The sequence below is a fragment of the Myotis daubentonii genome, chromosome 7 (assembly GCF_963259705.1).
Source record: "Myotis daubentonii chromosome 7, mMyoDau2.1, whole genome shotgun sequence".
Classification (NCBI taxonomy): domain Eukaryota; kingdom Metazoa; phylum Chordata; class Mammalia; order Chiroptera; family Vespertilionidae; genus Myotis; species Myotis daubentonii.
The window spans coordinates 18195149-18216168 of NC_081846.1; the positions used below are offsets into that span (position 1 = coordinate 18195149).

Sequence of the window (21020 nt, forward strand, 5' to 3'; positions counted from 1 at the left end):
CCAGAGATTTCAGCGTATTGCAAAATTTTACAAGTAAACAATGAGTGTAGTAGGAACATTGTGTTAGAATGAGTAGATAGGCTGTTAGCCTTGGTATGATATTTCATTTCTCTTTATTTCCTCTGTCATTTCTCTACTAGACATTTCCCAGCACCTTGCTAAACGTTATTGCTTATTTATCATATACCATATTTAATACCATGCATGACATTGTATTGATCAACCCATTATGTCTTTCCAGCTGGTCCATTTACCCTGTTCTGATGGTTTTACACATATTTTTTGAATGATGGTGTAATTTGATTCAAAGTCTCCTGGTACATACTACTTCTTGAGAACATATTAAGCACTTCTAAACCACTAGGCTAGTCCTATCAGTGAACTTATGATAATTCCTTATGGATGTCCTACAAAAATTAAACTTAGCATGGCTACACTGAATTAATTACCCCCTAAACAAACCTATTGCAGAAAATGATAAAACATATAAATTATCCTTAGCTTCTCACTTCACTGGATTCTCACAGCTAATCAGTCACCAGGGCCCAATGAATCCATCTTATAAAAACTATCTATAATTAGTCCCTTTCTCTCCATCTCTATTGCCACTACCCTATTCCAGGCCACCAGCTTAAATTATTGCAAATCTTCCCAAATGGTTTTCTTCCACCCAAATATTCTTCGGAAATGATGTCAGGTAATCTGCCTTATGTGTAAGTCTAATGATGTCATCCTTCCATTTTAAACCTTTCAATAACTTTTTAAATATAATTGGAATTATTTGTTTGACTCCTAAGGCCCTTCGTGACCTGACACATATAGGAGTCAAGATGTTTAATGGTAAAAGCATAAGCTTCGAGCCCTGGACAGTGGCTAAGTGGTTAGAGCATCGGCCAGCACACCTAAGGGTCTTGATTTTTTTTTTTTTTTTTTTTTTTAGAATAAACACCTTTATTACACGGGCTAAGATAGGAAGGAAGAGGACTTATTTGCCTTTCCGGGCCTTGATTTTCCTCAGATAGAACTCCAGCTCCTTGCCCTGGAGCACATAGCCATCTGCTCGGCCGCACTGGCCTGGTCTTGAAGCGATGCATGCAAGCAGCTTGCCCTGCTGGAACTGCTCCTCGAGAAGACTGCTGATTCTGGCATTCTTTTTCCTTTCGTCATATTTCTTCTGAATTGTCTTTGATCGTTTTTTGTTCAAAATCTTTTCCTCTTCAGGAGTCAGCTTGGCCTCCTTGCGGCCCAGGGGCAGTGCGCAGTGGGACTCGCACCGCTGTCGGTACGGTGTGCTGCCAGCCAGCACGATGCAGTTCTTCACTAGGGTCTTGGTGCGGGCCAGCTCGTTGTTGGATGCGTTGTGGACAACATCAATAGTCCTCGTTTTGCGCGTACAACACTCTGAGCCCCAGGAGAAGTTGCCCACCTCCAGCCTCAGGGCCCGGTACTTCTTGTTGCCGCTGCGCACACGGACTGTGTATGCGGCGGGGTCCAAGCTTAGTGTGGGCAGCAGGGCGTCCCAGCTCCTACTTCCGCTTCTTGTGGTAGGGCTCCCTCTTGCGCCCGGTCTTGCGGCGCTTGTGCCAGTTGTCCCGAGAGATACCCATGGCTCGGCGCCGGCTAGAAAGAGCAAGGGTCTTGATTTTGATTCCTGGTCAAGAGCACCTACCTGGGTTGGAGGTTTACCTTGACACCAGTTGGTGTGCATGCAGAATGCAACCAATCGATGTGTCTCTCTCACATTGATGTTTCTCTGTCTTTCTCCCTCTTCCTTCTTCCCACTCCATCTGAAAAAATCAATAGAAAAATATCCTCAGGTGAAGATCGGCAAACAAAACAAGCAAGCAAACAAACAAAGCTTAAGCTTTGGGATTATATGCCTGGATTTGGATTTTAACTATTCCTTTATCTATCCATCCATCCATCCATCCATCCATCCATCCATCCATCCATCCATGAGAAATCACCTAGTGAGTAGTACAGTTCTTGCCTCTGTGAATACAGCAGTGAAGAAATCAGACAAAGCCAGCCCATCTAGAGCTTTCATTCTAGAGGCATAAGGTAAATAATTAACAAGAGAAGGAGTAGTGGAGTGCTGGAGTGCTCCAGAGCAGTGGTTGTGATGAGATTGATGCACATATTTAGTGGCATTCAGAAATGAAAGAAAGGAGGCACATCTCCAAGATAGAGGAGCATCGAACACAGACAGTCATGTGCCTCTTAACAACACCACATTCTGAGAAATGCTTTGTTAAGCAATTTTGCCATTGTGCAAATATCATAGAGTGCATTTACACAAACCTAGGTGATGTAGGCAGTGTAGCCTACTACACACCATGGCTAAATGATAGTCCATTGCTCCTGAGCTACAAGTCTTTATAGCATGTTACTATGCAAACAACATAAGATTAAGCCAAACACAAGAAAAAAATGATGCACAAGAGAAATCAAAGGGTGGTAAATATGAGCTATATGGAGCATCACTGTGAATAATATACTGTCTTACAGCAAACATCTATAATAATAAAAGTATAATATGCTAATTAGACCAGACAGCCGAATGACCTTCTGGACATCCTTCCAGACAAAGCCGCTGTGGTGGGGGCTGAGGCAGAGGCGGTTAGGTGTGATCAGGCAGGCAGGCGAGAGGTTAGAGGCCATCAGGCAGGCAGGCAGATGAGTGGTTAGGAGTCAGCGGTCCCAGATTGCAAGAGGGATGTCTGATGAGAGGGATGTCTGACTGCCAGTTTAGGCCCAATCCCATAGGGTAGTCAGACATCCCCTGAGGGGTCCTGGATTGTGAAAGGGTGCAGGCTGGGCTGAGGGAACACCCCCCATGCATGAATTCCATGCACCTGGCCTCTAGTTTTTTATAAGTAAAAAGAGTACATTATAAGATAAAAATAAAATGTAGTGTAATAGATACATAAACCAGTAATATAGTTATTTATTATCATTACCAAGTATTATATCCTATACATAATTGTATGTGCTATACTTGTATATGACTGGCACACAATTAGTTTCTTTATACCGGCATCACCGCAAACATGTGGATAATGCATTTCTTTATGACATTATGTGTCACAATATTACAGCTATGCCATCACAAGGTGGTAGGACTTTTTCAGCCCCATTGTAACATTATGGGACCACTGTGCTGTATGAAGTTCATTTTTTAAAAAATATTTTATTGATTTTCTTACAGAGAGGAGAGGAGTAGGATAGAGAGCTAGAAATATCGATGAGAGAGAAACATCGATCAGCCGCCTCCTGCACACCTCCCACTGGGGATGTGCCCACAACCAAGGTACATGCCCTTGACCGGAATCGAACCTGGGACCTTTCAGTCTGCAGGCTGACGCTCTATCCATAGAGCCAAACCCGTTAGGGCTATGCAGTTCATTTTGACTGAAACATTATGTGGTACATGGCTGTAGACCTTTTTCCCAACGAAGATTATCTTGAGGTTAAATGTCTTGGGGGCACTTTAAATTTTATTTATTTTAGTGGCTGCATGGAAAAGAGACTATGAGGAGGAAATGAGAATGGAAGCAGGGAAATGGTTAAGGAACAATTTGCAGTTGTCCAGGACACAGAAAATTAGAGTGTGCTGATGGGCATTAGGAGTGGTCTGGCTCTGAACATATTTCTAAAGTGAAGCCCACAGGACACAATGGGTTGGATTTAAGGCTAGGAAAAGAGAGAAAAGCATCACGGATTACTTAATGGTTTTGACTTGAGAAACTACAAGTAGTGGGGCCATTCACTGAGGTGGCAAAGAATAAGAAATATCTTATTTCAGAGGAGAAAATCGAGGATAAAGAATTTGTTAAGGTACCTGGTACGCGTCCAAGTGGAGATGTGAAATAGGCAGCTGGACATGACAAGGTGGAGTTTAGGTGAATAGTTTGGACTGGAATATAACATTGGCTGTCATTTGCATATTTGGTTTTAAAGCCATGGCACTGAATGAGGTTATGGGGGAATGAGTGTTTATCAGGAGTGCGCTAAGAAATGTTTAATGAATGCTTCTGAATGAAAAAGAAAGTGTCTATCAGCAGATTAGTCTGCCCCTTTAGACAGGACTTGCTCTCTAATTTGCCACAGTTCCCACTACCACTTGGCTATGCCTCTGTGCTTATCTAAGCCCTATTCATTCTTCTACATTTTCTGTCCGGACTTTTTGACATTGGAGTTTTTGTTACAAAGGGATAGTTCTTTTCCCTGGGTCCTCTTTTTGTTGTTGTTTATTTACTCCATGATTTACCTGCTATTTGTCTTTAATGTCACATTGGTGGTAAAATCACGTCATTAGTCCCAGCTTCCTTAGATCCAGACCCGTGTCAGCTGTGGTAGAAAAAGGACAAGTTAGAAATGTTACACTTTCTAAGTATGTTTTTCAATGCATGTGAAGGTTATTTTTCATTGCCTTGAAATTCCTTAATTTCTTCGTGTTGAACTTAAAGTTGGTACACTGTATGTATTGGGGTATGGGTAGTTCAGGAGTTATGTTTTCAAGAGAAATTACCAGGCTGCCTTGTATAAGTAATATACATGTTTTGGATTATCTTCTTGGGGAGGACAATAATGATTTATAAGGAATATCAATACATTAATTTTGATAAGTTCTCAAAGTTGAGACCAATAGGTTGAAAGAGATATCTAAAAATCCTTTTCAAAATATGGTAAAGAAGACTAATTTTACCTTAAATTTTTAAGTAAAGCAATAATTTCAGATATAACAAAATGAGCCACAAAGGTAATTCATTATGGAAATGATTCATTGTAGAAAACTTATATTCCAAATTGTCATAAACTGGATTTGTCAGTAGGTGAATGAAAGGATCACAGGGTTACAATCGGATGCTAAGCACTGCCTGAATTAATTGCTCTCTTAGCCATAGGCCATAATTTTTTAAAATGATTTTTTTCTTGTCTGGACGATGTATAACTAGAAAGCAATGGAAAATACTTCACATTAAAACCAGAATCATTACTCTATATCAAATAGAGACCATAATTTTCTCTTTTTACATTTTTATTCCTCTGTCTTGTTCTCTCTGCTCCACCTACTTTTCCTTTCATGGATTGACATGTATTGTAATATTTTTCTTTTTCCTGCAGAGCACAGATATAATTTCCCATGTGGCACTCAATATCTCTAAGACCTAGATGTTCCCTGAGAGGTATGGTACTATTTTGAGATAAGTTGTAGCATAAAACTGCATTAGCTACCTCATTTGTGAAAATCACACAATTCCCAGATATGTGGTAAGCAATTGCTGGTAGAAACCCAATCCTAATGGTTTTCATAATTGATGTTTTCAAAACCAGAAATAATTCTGACTATATTGCATCTCCTTTTAGGACTTTGGTGGTTAGAAAGAATTCTGTTTTATGAGTTTTAGTAGTTTGATATTTAGACATTTTTACTGCTACATTTTTATAGAACAACTTACGTTTATTTTCTTGAGCTAGTTTGTGAAACACTAGTGGAACATACCTGTGTTTGTGCGTCTGTATATTTCTGCTTTTTTGTTTTTTTAAATCCTCACCTAAGGATATTTTTCCTTTGATTTTTAGAGTGGAAGGGAGGGGAAGAGACACAAAGAGAGAAACATTAATGTGAGAAAGACACATCAATTGGCTGCCTCCTGCACGTGCCCCAACCAGGGCTGGGGCTCGAGCCTGCAACTGAGGTACGTGCTCTTGACTGGAATTGAACTCAGGACCCTTCAGTCCATGGGCCAATGCTCTATCCACTGAGCCAATGTGGCTAGGGCAATATTTCTACTATTATTAGTAAACACCGGGAATTTTTTTTTTTTTTTTTGTAGCAGATCAGCCCACATAGAGTAGGAGAATTTTTGTAGCCAATACTTTACAACACCTTTAAAAGAAGACATCATTGCCCTAACTGGTTTGGCTCAATGGATAGAGCGTTGGCCTGTGGATTCAAGGGTTCCAGGTTCGATTCTGGTCAAGGGCACGTACCTTGGTTGCAGGCACATACCCAGTAGGGAGTGTGCAGGAGGCAGTTGATTGATGTTTCTCTCTCATCGATGTTTCTAACTCTCTATTCCTCTCCCTTCCTCTCTGTAAGAAATCAATAAAATATATTTTTTTAAAAAAGACATCATTATACCATTCTATTTACATTTTTCAATAAAAGGTAAGATTCAACGAGGGTTCTCCCAGTTAATTTTAAAATTATTTTTCTCCCACTTGAGAATAACCTTTGGAATTAAACTTTCTGCTGTGCTTACTGGTCTACACATCAATTATAAACTGCTTGACCTTAATCAATTTCTCTTCTATCTATTAGTCCAAATTCATGCTTAGTTTTTAAAGAACTTAAGGAACATGATCTGATTCATGCAAAACTTCCATCGACATTTACTGGAGTTAGTGAAATTTTGTCAGACATCCAGAATCTAATTCGTTGCTACATCCCAGAATACAAACTACAAACGAGAAACTGGTGAACTTTGTGCCATAGAGCAGGTTAATGTTCTTTTAATGTTTTTCCTGGTCTCAATGGGATTTTTTGATAAATATATAACATTTATAATGACATTTAAGTTCCTGGTAGATAAGGATTAATTTATAATATACATATATACATATACTTAATGATTGTATTATATAAAATATTAACATTACCATTTATTATCATCATCATTGTTATTTCTTAGCATTTGTTCCTAGGCACTCTAGTTAAATGGAGTCTGGGTACAGAAACAATTAATTCTTGATGGTTCATTCCTAAAATATTTAGGCATAATTTTAATGATGATACTGGGTAGCTGAGACTTGTTCTTCATGTAGATGGAAATGAATTAAAGATGACCTCAAGGAGGATGAATCAAAAGGAAGTTAAAGATTCTACGATGTTTGTTGGCATAAGAGCACCCATTCCACCCCATTCCAAAAAGGACCCCTGTGACCAAAGTAAAGCACCCACACGGGTAAGGTGGAGTGGGAAGGGGGGTGGGGAATCCTTATTTTGGAAATGATAGCAAACACAGACCACAGAAGTCAAAGAATTGCTTCATAACAGAGTGGAGTTTAGCAGCCAATGGGAGGAAGATGCCATTTCTTAAGACAGTACAGCGGTCTTGTGGGAAGTGGAGGAAAGTCTGTCCAGCCCTGCTAGCATTTGAGGGACCCAGCCAGGAGCTGCAGGCCACTCTGAGGAAGGATGGGGACGGAGAGCTCTTTCCCACCGCAGCTCAACAGCATTCCTAGGCCAGGCTGGCATCCCAGGAATGTAACGCAGCATCCAGCTCCTCCTTCTTTGTTTCTCTGATCTGGCTTCTTGCAAGTCTCCTGAGTTCCCTCAGATGAAGGAGGGGATCTCCCTCATAGGAAGGGGTAGGTCTCAGGTGGAGAGGGACAGGAATAAGGGGACCAGTGGAAGGGGTAAAGTATTGATCACAGGGCAAAAAACTAAAAAAAAAAAAAAAAAAAAAAAGAGGAAGCAGTGTAAACTACAGAAAACGGAAACTTAGATGCCAGAGAAAAGCTTGCTGTACAGTCAGCTACCCCAGTTCCAATCCTGAACCACTGATTACTAGGTGTGTGCTATTGAGCAAGTTTCTTACCCTTTGTGTGCCTCAGTTTCCTCCTCTCGTATATGAAGATAATACACACCCTACATGTAAGGATTAAATGATAACATATCATTTATATAAAGTGTCTATAACAGTACCTAGCACATATTAAAAGTCCCATAAATGCTGATTGCTTGTATGGAATAATTTAATACATTTAGTTTAAAGTATTACATTAAATATTGCTATTATTAAATGAAAATGGGCTAAAATAATTCTTTATTTAAAAGATGAACCTTCATATTAGGTTGAAAACAGTCTGTGGGGCCCTGCCAATGTGGCTCAGTGGTTGAGCTTTGATCTATGAACCAGGAGGTCGAGGTTTGATTCCCAGTCAGGGCACATGCCCAGGTTGTGGGCTAGATCTCCAGTGTGGGGCGTGCAGGAGGCAGCCGAATGATGATTCTCTCTCATCATTGATGTTTCTATCTCTCTCTCTCTCCTTTCCTCTCTGAAATCAATAAAAATATATTTGAAAAATAAGAAAACAGTTTCTCGGGTGTTTAAAAGAGAGACAACTAAAACAAGTGACTCAAAGCGAAAAGTGAAAGGACAGGAGGACAGAGAAGCTCATTGCTGTGACCCAGGCTCATTCGCTCTGTGGAATAGTATCCCATCCACAGGATAAAGGCCATACTCCTCATCTCATCTCTTGACTTTACCCGCCCTCCTGCCCTCCGCCCTTCTCCCCTCCGCCCTTCCACTACAGGTCTGGCTAGTGGCCTGTGCTTTGTGTCCTGGCTGAGGCTATGGACGGGATCAGATTAATTTCTCTCTTTTTTAAATTTATTTTCTTACAGAGAAGAAGGTAGAGGGATAGAAAGTTAGAAACATCGATGAGAGAGAAACATCGATCAGCTGCCTCCTGCACACCCCCTACTGGGGATGTGCCCGCAACCAAGGTACATGCCCTTGACCGGAATCGAACCTGCGACCCTTCGGTCCGCAGGCCGACGCTCTATTCACTGAGCCAAACCGATTAGGGCCAGATTCATTTCTTAAATTGGGGAGATTAGAGCTGAGTGGAAGGGTACGGATGGAGTCCATTGGTAAATCTTTGTGCCTTAAACGAAGTAGGGAGGGAAAGGGGCACAGAAATGGCCTCGTGTCCTCCTGGGAAACGCAGGATAGTGTGTCCCTGCTGCAGAAAGTGGTGGCTGCCCCTCCGGCTCTGAGACCCCAAGCGATGCCTCAGAGTTCCCTGTCGCCCTGTTTCTTTGGCTGTGGTTGGCTCCTGACAGGGAATAATGCCATCCTGGAGAATGAGGGAGCTGGGGATTTTTGGCACCCAGGCCTCCCTGAGTCACTTGCCAGTGCTGGTCCCCTCCCAGGTGTGATGAGAGTTCCTTTTATCAATCTATCCTGTGACCAAAGCTTGGAATGCAGCAGGGGCTTTTGGAAGTAAGTGAAGGCAGATTAAGGAAGAAAGGCCCTTCACCGCGACTTCTAACTGTGTTTTCTTCAGGGCCCGGAGGCTTAAGCCTTTATTTCTAGAAGAATGGGGAGAGGAGGAGCTAGTTCCATTTGTTGCTAAGCAACAGAAGCTTTGCCAGCCCTGTTCTCAGGTCACATTTGCAGCTATTGAGAATCAGTGACAAGGTGATGTAGCAGTGCAGGGAGAAGCCTCTCATTTCTAAATTTCTGGCTCTGTATTTTGCTCTCAGAACAAAATGGATTGAAAGCCTATCAAAGTTTTTCTTAATGGTATTTTAAGAAATAAGCCAGTCCCCAGGAGGAGGGATATATTTCAGACTCAAACCAACACAACAAGGCATCTTATCTTCTCGTGCAAAGTGCGGGCCCAGGACAAAGACTACCAAGACTAAACTTAACAAGAAATATATACTATCTGTATGAAGAAATAAAGACAAACCAATCAACCAAATGAAGGACAGGAAAGGATGTCAGGATGACTGAAGAGACATTGTATGTTCGTGTTGGGAAGACGGGTATTCTAAAGTGTGGATTTTCTATAAATGTATTTGTAAATATAACAGAGAGTTCCCTCTTTTTTGACATGACAATATAATCCTCATTTATTTGGAAAACTACATACATGGGGATGTTTAGAAACATTCTGAGAAAGAAGAGTAATGAGTAGGAATTTACCAAAAATAAACAACCAAACCATATTGTTAAGGTGTGACAATTGAAACAGTGTAATACTGTGTGTGATACCAGCATAGAAGTAAACAGGCAGATCAATGGAAGAGATCAGAGTCCAGGAACAGATACAAGTGGGGATTTAGCAAACACTATAGGTGACATTTCAAATCAGTGTATTGAATGGGTTTTCAACAAATATATTTTGGAACAAATGGCTTAGCATTTGCAAAAATGTAAAGTTGAGATTCTCCCTCCTATTTGCACCAGAATAAATCCTAATTTTATTTTGAGATGTAAAATTAGAGATTTAATTGGAAAAAAAAAACCCATCATAAATTATGAGAAGAACATCTGGGTTAATAATTTTATAAACACATGGTGGGGAAGTTTATTGGTCAGTTTAAGCTACAGTAACAGAACACCGCAGACGGTGTGGCTTAAACTGCAGGCATTTATTTCCCACCGTACCGGAGGCTGGAAACCCAAAAGCAAGTTGTCAGCAGGGTTTGTTCCTTTGGAGGCTTCTTGGCTTGCCGATGCCCCCTTTTCCCTGTGTCCTCAAAACTCACATGCTGAAACCCTAACTCCCAATGTGACCAGATTTGAAGACAAGATCTTTAAAGAGATATTTAAGTTGAGGATATCAGGGTGGGGCTCTTATCCAATCTGATTCGTGTCCTTATAAGAAGAGAGACGCCAGAAATGTGTGTGTACAGAGAAAGGCATGTGAGGAAACAACAGAAAATACTTTCTAAGTATTATCTCAAAGGCAGATAAGAATCATTAATTTCACTAGAAAAATAATAATAATAATCTCATTTTCATTGATTTGATTTGTTTTTGAAAATTGGTAAGTCCCAGGACCAGTGAGAGTATGGGAATGTAAATACTCTACAGGTAGGAGCCCACAGTGTTGATGGTAGAATAATGTGATACAACTACAGAGCAGGGCAATTTGGCAATTTGCAACATATTAAAAGAACATGTATGCTTCTCCATATCTTAGACTTTATCTTAAAGACTTCATCCCAAGAAGTATTGGCCCCAAGGGTTCCCAGAAATCTCCAGTCTGATGGTTGAGTAAAAATGTATGTGCAGGAATGTACGATTGTTTCAGGTAATGAAAACAGAGAACAAATCTGATGTTAGTAAATAGGGAATTGGGTGAACCAATTAAGATACCAGTCATACAATGGCATACGCTTCCGTCATTAAGGCATATGTAGTGGATCAGTTGTCTGGATGTGGACCTGTACTCTCTATGCAATGCTAAGTGGGGAAAAAAGCAGTTTATAGTATGTTTCCATTGTGTAAAAAATATAAATGGTAGTACATATGATGAAAAGTGGCAAATAGTCTGAATTGTTTACACTGGAGGCAATGACACATTTCAAGGGCCGGCCTTACATCACCTGGAAAGACACCAGCCTCAGGGTGCATCTTACATCACCTTGAAAGATGGCGGCCTCAGGTAAGCTTGCAGTTTCTCCATGCAAGGGAAGTGTCCTCTGTTTTGGCAAAGAGATTGTTTCAGCAAAATGGAGAGTTCAGGAGAATGTGAGGATCAGTGATTCTCAAGCATTTCCATCCAAATGGTCTCATTTCAGTTCAGGTACAACTCTTTGCCTGCATGGGCCCTGACTCTGATATGGAAGATATGCCCAGACACTACCTCATAATCCCATGTAAGCTCTGCCACCCTTACAAAGGTATCTTGAGCCTGACACTCAGCCACCTGGGCCCTGTAGCTGGAGGAGATGAGATTGCCCATCAAAGCGGCCGAATTTCAGTTTGTGAGCACTGAGACTTCATTTTATTCTTTTCAAGGTTTCCAACACAGTTAACAAAAGGTAGCTTGTACCACAACCCTTATAATTATAGTTATAGTTATAATAATTACAGTTGCCCTTGCCCCATTCAGATGTCTTACTTCTTCTACTTTTACCTCAACCAACCAAAGGAGGAAGCCTTAGTAACTGTGATGCCATTGCATAACAGGGTTGTTGTTTTTCTACCGTGTGTGTGTGTGTGTGTGTGTGTGTGTGTGTGTGTGTGTGTGTGCTAAGATTATTCCCAATACCATCTTTCTGATTTGTTCCCCAGAGAGCATAACCTAAAACAAAGGCTAATGCATATGTGCTTTAGTTGGAGAAGCTTGGTGAAGGGAAGCAAAGGAAAACAAAAAGAAAGAAAAGGAAAGGAAAGGAAAGGAAAGGAAAGGAAAGAAAAGAAAAGAAAAGAAAAGAAAAGAAAAGAAAAGAAAAGAAAAGAAAAGAAAAGAAAAGAAAAGGAAAGGAAAAGGAAAGAAAAGAAAAAAAAAGAAAAGAGAAGAAAAGAATAGAGAAAAATCACTATGGACATCTGGTTGCTAAATCCTGTAGGGCCATCTGAGAAACCTTATAAAATGTTTATCAGATCTGTTCATCGTACGGGAGAAGGATGATACGTATATATTCCCAATTTTAATTTCTATTGGTTAAAACTTCATCCCAGGAAGTGTGGGCCCCAAGGGGTTCCCAGAAATCTCCTGCCTTAGAGCCAATGACGAATCCCTGGAGTGGGAGGTGAGACTCATCACAGGTACCTGAGGCAAATGCTATCTGCTCACACCTGTGTGAAGCTGGCCAGAGCCTGTGTAGCACTGACTGCCACAGAAGTGTCTGGAATAAAGACAGGTCAGAATGAAATGATCTAAAGTAGTGTGTAAGAGGTGTCCAACACAATAGCCAGGACATTCATCATATCATTAAAGAAGCTAAAGCAATATAAATTTTCAGATTTGTTAAATAAATGGTGGCATGGACATTTAATGAAACACTGAGTCCCTAACAAAAAATACAATAATAGCAGTATACTAGTATGTGATAATGTGAAAATATTCACAATAAACTTTAAATGGGAAAATCTGGTTATATTAACAATACATATGACCTGATTTAATAAAATAAATTGTTTTGTCTAATTTTCTCATTTTGGGGAATGACTAATATTTACAAACTTTTGTGGTACACAAAATTTGTGTACTTGGCGGGTCCCTCAGCCTTCTTGCAGTCCAGGAGCCATCAGTCAGACATCCTTAGCACTGCCGCAGAGGTGGGAGAGGCTCCTGCCACTGCCACTGTGCTCACCAGCCGTGAGCACAGCTTCTGGCTGAGTGGCACTCCCTCTGTGGGATCGGGCCAAAACTGGCTCTCTGACATTCCCCGAGGGGTCCCGGATTGCAAGAAGGCTCAGGCCAGGCCGAGGGACCACACCAGTGCATGATTGGGGCTGGGGAGAGATGCCAGAGGTTGGACCCCCCGGTAGGGACTGCAGGAGGGCTCCAGGGTGTGTCTGGCCCCTCTTGCTCAGTCCTGATTGGCCGGACCCCAGCAGCAAATTAACCTACAGGTCGGAGCATCTGCCCCCTGGTGGTCAGTGCATGTCATAGTGAGCAGTTGAGCAGCCTTAGCATATCATTAGCATATTATGCTTTGATTGGTTGATCGGCCGACCAGTCAACCGGACACTTAACATATTAGGCTTTTATTATATAGGACTAGAGGCCCGGTGCACAAAAATTTGTGAACTTGGGGGGGAGGGGGGTCCCTCAGCCCGGCCTGTGCCCTCTTGCAGTCTGGGACCCCTCGGGAGATAACGACATGCTGGCTTAGGCCTGCTCCTGGGTGACAGAGGGCAGGCCCAATCCCTAGGTGCAGCCCCTGGTCGGGCTCAGAGTAGGGCCGATAGGGGAGTTGGGGCACCGCCCCCTGTCACACACAGAGCAGGGCGGATCAGGGGGTTGGGGCGCTGCACCCTGTCACACTCAGGGCAGGGCCGATGGGGAGGTTATGGCTCTACCCCATCACACACAGAGCAGGGCCCATGGGGGGGGGTTGGGGCGCCACCCTCTATCACCCACAGAGCAGGGCCGATCAGGGGGTTGGGGCGCTGCCACTTTCACACTCAGGGCAGGGCCGATGGGGAGGTTATGGCTCTAACCCGTCACACACAGAGTAGGGCCGTGGGGCGGGGGGGGGGGGGTGGCGGGGGGGGGGGGGGGTTAGGGCGCCGCACCCTGTCACACACAGAGCTGCAGGGCGATCAGGGGGTTGGGGAGCTCCCTCCTATCAGGCACAGAGCAGGGCTGATCAGGGTGTTTGGGCGTTGCCCCCTGTCACGCTGATCCCGGTGCTGGGAGACATATTACCCTTTTACTATATAGGATAGAGGCCTGGTGCACGGGTGGAGACTGGCTGGTTTGCCCTGAAGGGTGTTCTGGATCAGGGTGGGGGTCCCCACTAGGGTGCCTGGCCAGCCTGGATGAGGGGATGATGGCTGTTTGCAGCTGGTGACACACCCTTCAGGGTGGGGGTCCCCACTGGGGTGCCTGGCCAGTCTGGTTGAGGGGCTGAGGGCTGTTTTCAGGCTGGCGGGTGACTGAAGCTCCCAACCGCTCCTTTTTTTTTTATTCTGGGCCAGCTTTAGCTCTGAGGCTTGGCTCCAGCTCTTAGGCCTCCACTGCTGAAAGCAGGTATCTGGTTTGTTTGGGTTCTATAATTGAAACACTGTTTCAACTCCAGCTCTGAGATCCCAGCTGGCTGAAAGCAGGTTTCTGGGGTTTTGTTTAGCTTCTATATTTGTAACAATGTTTCAAACTGCAAGCTCAGAGGCCTGCAGCGGCAGGCGGGGAACGTTGGAGTCCTCCATCACTGAAGCAAGCAAGCCTCATGTTTGCTTCAAGCTGCCTGGCTGCTGGCGGCTATCTTGGCTGGCAGTTAATTTGCGTATTGCCCTGATTAGCCAATGGGAAGGGTAGCAGAGGTACAGCTAATTATCATGTTTCTCTTTTATTAGATAGGACATCCTGCTATATATCATGTGGGATCTACTCAAGCTATAGTAGGTCTTACTTCCTCCTTATAAATTATTTCTAACTTCCTACAAATAGAGAATTTTAATAATAATAATAATAATAATAATAATAATTTTTCTTCTATTTCTCCCCAGTCTTCTGTTCTTTGCCATAGATATTGCAGCTGCAGGATAGAGGATATTTAATTAATGTTTCTTTTGGACAAAAGTTTCCTTTTCTGAAATTTCAGTTACTTTACCCATAATATTATTCAGCTTGGGTCGACAAAACAAAATATCATAGTCTGGGTGGACTGAACAATAGGTATTAATTTCTCACAATTCTGGAGGCTGGGAAGTCCAAGATTAAATTAGATTTGCCATTCAATTAGATTCCCTAGGCAGGGCTCTCTTCCTGGCTTGCAGATGGACATTTTCTTGCTGTGTCCTCCAATGGTAGAGAGAGATTGAGGAAGCAAGCTCTCTGGTGTCTCCTTATAAGGCCACTAGTCCTAAACCTAATTACCTCTCAAAGGCCCCATCTCCAAATGTCATCACATCAATATATACATTTGGGGGAGAGAGAGTTCATTCCATAGCACCTATTACAATTGAGTTTATAGAATCATAGACTCTTAGACTGCAATGGAATTTAGAGGGAACTCAAATCAAACTTTTACTCAAAAGTAGGAATCCTGGCTATAACATTTCTGAGAAATGATGATGGTACTTTATATTTTATTTATTAGTCCTTAGGTTAATAAATAGAAAGATTAATAGCCCAGAAGATTCTTTTCAAATGGAATATTTGTCTCTTAGATTGAGAATAATCCTGAAGAAAAATAATTTTAAAATATTTTTTAAATATGTATTTTTTTTGATTTCAGAGAAGAAGGGAGAGAGAGGGAGAGATGGAAACATCAATGATAAGAGAGAATCATTGATTGAGTGGCTGCCGCCTGCATGTCCCCCACTGGGGATCGAGTCCACAACCTGGGCATGTGCCCTGACCGGGAATCGAACCGTGACCTCCTGGTTCATAGGTTGATGCTTAACCACTGAGCCATGCTGGCCAGGCTTATTTTAAAACCTTAATACTAAAAATAATACTGAGCACTTACATTGTTCTCACAATGTACCGTGCACAGTTCCAAGCACTTTTCAAATGTCAACACACTTAATCCTCACCATCACCCTGTAATATAAATGCTAGTAGTATCCTCATCTTACAGATGAAGAAACTGAGGCACATACTGTTTAAATAACTTGTCCAAGGTCACATGGTGTGTAAGTGGTGGAACTGGGATTTTAAATCTAGCCACCTGGCTCCCGAGTCTGTACTCTCGAATGTTACATAAAGAAAATTATTTCCAAAGCTTCCACAGTTATTTCCTTCCATCTCATTTCCCATTGCTCCTTTATTTTTCATAAGGTTTCTCTGATCTCTAGGCCAAATGAGATTCCAAAAATAACAATTTTAATTTTCAAATCGAGGGCATGATTTGTAAATGGACCAAGTTATTTTTGTGAACCCTACATAAAATTCAGGAGCAGAACTTCGGGAAGGAACTTCCAGATGGCAGTAAATCTTCACAGTTCAGTAATTAAGCCTTTTGAGAATGTAACTCGGTTATGGAGCCACTGCCTGATTAACTGTACAATATCAATTATATCAAATGGTGCTACTTTAATTCTGTCAAAATTTAGAGAAACCTGACATGCTGACACGGAGACTCTGTGAAGTGTGATAATGAGCTGCCAAGTGTCATAAAGTGCCACGGGAGGGGGAAAACACCCTTGCTTTCAGACTAAAGATTTCTTCCCCCCTTTATTCATTTTAGAGCGTGCTTTATTAAACAGCATGGACATCCAGGTACCTACATTTCTCCTGTTTGAAATGAACAGCCTAATCTCTTTTAGTTTTCTGAATGAAGTTTAAGTGATATAAGCCAATCTTATAGAAGAAAATACATATAACATTTCTTTTTGGCTCAGAATAATTATCTACCTAGAAAATTAGAGCCTTAAACCTTTATTGCCCAGTTCCTGTGAGAAATGGTTCTCAGAAAGTTAACTTGAACTTTCCAAAAGTGAAAAGTTTGACTTGCCTAATTTTACAGTGGCAGACACTTGTCTGGTCATTAAGGACAAATCCAGCCTGTTTAAATAGCAAAGCTAGAGTTGTTAAGTGACAGTCTCTTTCACCAAAGTTTGGCGTTCTTTAAAAGAAAGGTATGCCCTTTCACACAAAAAAATAGAAGAGAAATTATTAGAGAAATACAATATCATCCAATGGAAGAGCTTAAGGTTTCATCAATAAAGTAATGTGTAGTTAAAAAGCACAAGCCACTCAGTTGTGATTTTTCCATCATTACTTTAATGCAATGTTCAAATATTTAAATTTTCTCCTTGTGTCCTGAAGTAGACAAAAGAAGCTCTTCAATATGACTCGCAGAGATGGCCTTAACGAGCACTCTACCACGGAAAATTCAGTCCCTTTCATGTAGGTGGTGATCATCTCTTTCTGAACAACTACCATATATGCACTTCTTGACCTCCTTTTTACCTTCATTTACAGTTAATTTCTGGATATTTCCATTCAGAAATACCAGCACCCCAAATCCTATATTTAACTGAAATGTCTAAAACCCAATCCATCAGATTGTCCACCCATTCCCAACTGGTTGTCAGGAGAATCATCATTTTCCAAGTTGCCCAAAGTTGAAACATCACAGTCTTCTTTATTTCTTCTTGTCTTACCCCACCCTTGGTATCCTACAGATTTGTAGTCTATTTATTGAAACTTTTGAATTCAATAGGATACAAGCCTAAAGAAAGGATTTATTTTTCTTGAATCATTGTTTTCAACCAGTCAAAACTTTGCCATCGCTTAATGACATTTGGAGAAGATTCCAGACTCCTGGAGCGCCCTACCATCATTGTTTTGGTCTCTCCTCTTTCAGAGCTCTTCATCTCCTGTGTTTATCCTTTCTGCCACTCTCTGCTGATCATCTCCTCACCTGGCAGCCTTTCTCCTTAGGTACTGGCAAGATGGATTGAACCTTTCATTTGTGGATCTTGGCTCACAAGAAACATAGGCAGTCCTGCAAGGACAAATGGTAGAGTACTTGAATGATGCATTACCTTCCTGTCTTTGTCCTGTTATCATTTTCCAAGTATATATTTTTCTTGGCTCTGGTAGGCTCAGGCTAAAGCAAAAAAAAATCCATTGGCTGAACTGAATGATGTTACTCTCCACTACCGGCAGGCACTTTTAATTTTTTATGAGTGATTTTCTTGAAGGTCTTCTCTTGTTGGTTTTTGGTAAGGAAAGCACCCTCCCATCCCACTGTCTTCTTCCATCTATGGTGGGTCAGGGGCTGGGCGGGGGGGGGGGGGCGGGGGGGGACGGGGGTGGAGGGTATATGGTAAATAAAAATCACAGCACTTCACATCTCCTGTGTATTCTGTTTATGTAGTCAGTAAGGCAAGGTACAGCTGAGATAATAGCTGTCTATTAGGTAATTGTACCTACTTATATTTGACACCTCAAGATCTCATCATATTCCTAGAAATCAGGAAGTCTCTTAGAGCGATGGCACTTACCAACTTCCCTGGCCTACATGGGTCAGATTTTACAGACCTATTCAAAGATGCTAGTGGCCTCTTCTCATGCATTTCTCAATATTTTAAAGAAAGAAGCATACTCTGAGCCCTCCTGTGAGACATGATAAAAAGGACATATATGATGATATATACAGTTTGACATTTCCATCTTCCTAAGCTTTTGGATTTTTTCCTCTACATTATGCAAGGAAAATTGTGGACTCATACCTTCATTAGCCATCATCCACCACTGAATCCATGTTTCAGTTAAGCAAATAAACCAACTTAGATTCAGGTACTGGAGCTTTCACATTGAACTCAAAATTTTTGACGAACACATCATATTGATAACTTTGTTCTGATCCAAAGTCTATTCCATCCACTTGATCTAATTTTGATAACATTCACATTCTTCAGAAATTTGTCTTTATCCATTAGCAAAATCTCACAGTTCGTTAGGTATGGTCAGATTTTGTACATGAGGTATGTTTGGATTTGACTCTGGTTACAGCTATGGAAGCAGTGAAGTGTTTTGGAGGGTGTTTCAAGGGTAAGCTTTACTTTGCAAGGTAACTATGTTAGTGAAGTTGGTTGAACCGAGTCCTTATGTGAGGAAATGATTGTCTTCTCAGATAGCAGAGAAATAACTACTTCTGCTGGCAAGAGAGGCTCAGGGGGATTTGACAGCTCCATGTTTTTATACTTGTCAGAGTACACTCAGATGTGCTCGTTCCTTGTTTTAATGTCCATTTATTTCCTATCAAATTCTAAGTTTCATACAAAAGGTTTGGCAAGGCTGTGAATCCAAGTTATTCTATATAATAAAAAGCTAATATGCAAATTGACCGAATGGCAGAATGACCGGTCGCTATGATGCACACTGACCACCAGGGGGCAGATGCTCAACACAGGGGTCGCCGCTCAGCCAGAAGCTGGGCTCATGGCTGGCGAGGGCAGCAGTGGTGGTGGGAGCCTCTCCCACCTCCGTGGCAGCGCTAAGGATGTCCAACTGTGGGGAGCGGGCCTAAGCCATCAGTCGGACATCCCCCGAGGGCTCCCAGACTGTGAGAGGGCGCAGGCCTGGCTGAGGGACCCCACTGAGTTCACGAATTTCATGCATCGGTCCTCTAGCATTTTAATATGTTACAATACTCAGTTGTATTGCAAGAATGCAAATAATATCCTTTGTCTTGACTTTTAGTAAACTTCCTGTGTTTTGCTGTATAAAATAAATACGCTGTATTGGCTTGAGATCACTATCTCTGTCCCTGTCTTTGTCAGAGGACAGTGGTCCCACCTGGCCCCAGCTTTTTTCTTCCATCTCTGTGTCTGTCTCTTTCTTTCATTTTCTCAATCCCCAGCCACCCCTACTCAGGAACCAGGCCACTCTCTAGCTGCGCTGGATGCAGAGAAGAGACACATTTACAGCTAAGTTATCATTCAATACACATTTCTAAACAAAGACAATGAATGTTTAATCTTTGAGGACCTTGCTGAGAGAACCATGTACTAAGATATCAATTGTTAACTACTAGTAAGTATGAAAGAATAAAATGCAAGGAACAATGCTGGGTGAATAAATTGGTACAGACTTAAGCAAATCAAATTAAATACTGAGAATTAAAGAGAGACTAATTTGAGGGCCTTTCAAAGTAAAGAAGAGATAAAATATTAGGTGTGACAGGTTTTATGATTATTCAACAAATATTCACTTACTACTCTCCATCCTCCACATGCATGAGAGGAATATACTTCTCCACCAAACTGATGTTGGTCTTAGACTTGAAACTTCTTAAAAAATATATTTTTATTGATTTCAGAGAGGAAGGGAGAGGGAGAGGAAGATAGAAACATCAATGATGAGAGGGAATCATCTATCGGCTGCCTCCTGCAAACCACCCCCCCCCACACACACACACACACACACACTGGGGATGGAGCCTGAAACCCGGGCATGTGCCCTTGACCAGAATCAAATCTGAGACTCTTCATAGGCCAATGCTCTATCCACTGAGACAAACCAGATAGGGTGAAACTTCTTTTGGTCAATGAAATGGCAACAGTCATAATGACAAAAAAGGCTTGAAATGTGCATTCCTCTTACTTTTGTTCTGCTTTTTGCAATGACAAGAGTTTGCTTTCAGGTAGTCACAGGTTCAAGGAAGATGAGAGACACCTGGAGCAGATATGGATCCACTGCCCAGTGTGGACCCAGGGTCCAGTCCAGCCTAGCTCAGTCATACCCAGATGACCCAGATACTTCAGTGAGAAATAATTTCTTATTGTTGAGGATTCCTGGGATTTAGTAGATGTCAATTAAAAAGCAATACCTGATACATTAGATACTAACAGATATGTTAGATATAAAAGCAGGAAAAATTGAATTTAAACTATTCTTAGTTCCTTGCATTCTTTGGGAGAAGAGGTATTGGCTTACATATTTCAAATTATTACTGTTTTTTTTAAATGTGATATATGGATATACAAAATTCAAAATGTACAAAGGTTATTCAGTGAAAAGTATTTTTCTTCCCTCAGTTATTTCACATGTGCCTATTTCTTCTTTCCAGAGTCAACTACTGTTACCAGTTTCTTAGGTATGCTTCCAGAAATATTTTGTACATGTTCATTTATTTGCCTACCTGTGTATGCAAAAATAGCAATATGTCATAAACACACATAACTATCCCTTGTATTTTCTTATTAAACTGCATAGTTGGAGATTGTTCTGTATCAGTAAACAAGAATGACTTTTTTGAATGCCTATTTTTAAAAAACAATCTTTAGTATAACCTATTGCTTAAAGTAAATAATTATTTAATTAGTTCCCTTTATATAGTGATTACCTTTAAATTTTGT

The 21020-nt window shown here is 41.4% G+C and overlaps 1 pseudogene; it reads right to left on the reverse strand.

Annotated features, from left to right (window-relative positions):
- Window positions 1-919: 919 nt before the first annotated feature.
- LOC132238197 (small ribosomal subunit protein eS8-like) lies at window positions 920-1627 on the reverse strand (annotated as a pseudogene).
- Window positions 1628-21020: the final 19393 nt, after the last annotated feature.